Source organism: Pundamilia nyererei, unplaced genomic scaffold (genome assembly GCF_000239375.1).
Source record: "Pundamilia nyererei isolate P.nyererei 1_Seehausen unplaced genomic scaffold, PunNye1.0 scaffold00102, whole genome shotgun sequence".
NCBI classification, from domain to species: domain Eukaryota; kingdom Metazoa; phylum Chordata; class Actinopteri; order Cichliformes; family Cichlidae; genus Pundamilia; species Pundamilia nyererei.
Genome location: NW_005187503.1, coordinates 2,314,902 through 2,316,151, shown reverse-complemented (window position 1 = coordinate 2,316,151; position 1,250 = coordinate 2,314,902). Strand labels below are relative to the sequence as shown.

The 1,250-nt window shown below is 44.1% G+C and overlaps 1 protein-coding gene across 2 annotated transcripts in view; it reads left to right on the top strand.

Annotated features, from left to right (window-relative positions):
- Window positions 1-1,250, top strand: part of LOC102201629 (oxysterol-binding protein-related protein 10) — an 89,748-nt gene that overhangs the window by 37,797 nt on the left and 50,701 nt on the right. The window lies entirely within an intron of this gene.

The window sequence follows — 1,250 nt, the reverse complement described above, 5'->3', positions numbered from 1 at the left end:
GAAAACTTCTGTTGTTCCTTGAGCGTAGATATCAGTCCGCTGCATATAGCTCCTTACAAAATCCAGATTTTGTGCGTCTTTTTCAACAATTAAATAGTTTACAGCCTCATTATGTTGCCTGTTTGCCAACTTGCTTATTCAACATGTAGCTCTTCAACACATCAAACCGTTGCACAGCTGGAGCGGGGGGGATTCCAATTACTCTGCTCGGCCATAATGAGAAAAGCAATCAAAAGATGGGAGAAAATTGGATAAGTAAGGAAAAAATGGAAAGGCAATGCGCTCTATCAGTCTTTTCCCTTCTGGCTTGTGGAGCTGAGTAGCCGTTTTGTTCCCGTTCGTTGACTGCGGGGCATTTCCACGGCAGCAGCTGTTATTACTGTACGCAGTGCTGTGGTCTAATCCGTCCCTGAGCCTCGCTGTCTGCCTCACAGATCGTTATCGCAGCCACTCCGTTGATGAGGCAGCTGGCGGTGGAGGCGCAGCCACATCTCCGATAACTCACCTCTGTGACACAAAAAGTGTGTCGGGAAAGATTTATTACAAACAGAGGCGAATGATTTCGTTTCCTTGTGAGTTTTTATGGAAAAAGATGTTGATCCATTAAAGGTGCAGTCAAAAATGGCTTTTATTTTGAAGTAGAGCAAGAATATGCTTGTGTGCCATGCTTCTAATCAGTAGGAGGTATGTGCAGATATCCTTTGGGCTCGACAAAACAGTGTGAATTAATGACAGTTTGTACGGCATGTTTGTGATGATATGCCACTTTATTGCCCAACGTGGTGCTGTGCGTTATGCGCAGATATTTCTGCCTTGATCTTGTCTGTCTGAAAGGTTGTTCTAGATTTCTTCAGTTGCAACTTTGGAAACCTAAGCTGTGGCTTCATGTCATTTTTAGCCCTCAGTCAGAGACTGGACACAGAACCCCTGAAATCAGTCTGTAGGGGAAAATTGCGTAATCTTGGAGCAGTGGGGAAGTGGTTGCTGGAGGTTGCTGATAGTCTCTAGTTGATATTAGTAACAAAAAATATATGCTGCAGCACTGAAAACCACCTTGAGATTGCTTTGGTTGTTAGCAGATTGCCATCATTTCCTGTAGTTTGCCTGTAAGACACTGACTTGTCAGCAAAAATAGCAATCCGTCAATTAATATTATTCTGATACATCGTTAGGGCCCACCTCCCACCCTCCTTTTCCTTTTGAGTGTGTGTGTGTGTGTGTGTGTGTGTGTGTGTGTGTGTGTGTGTGTG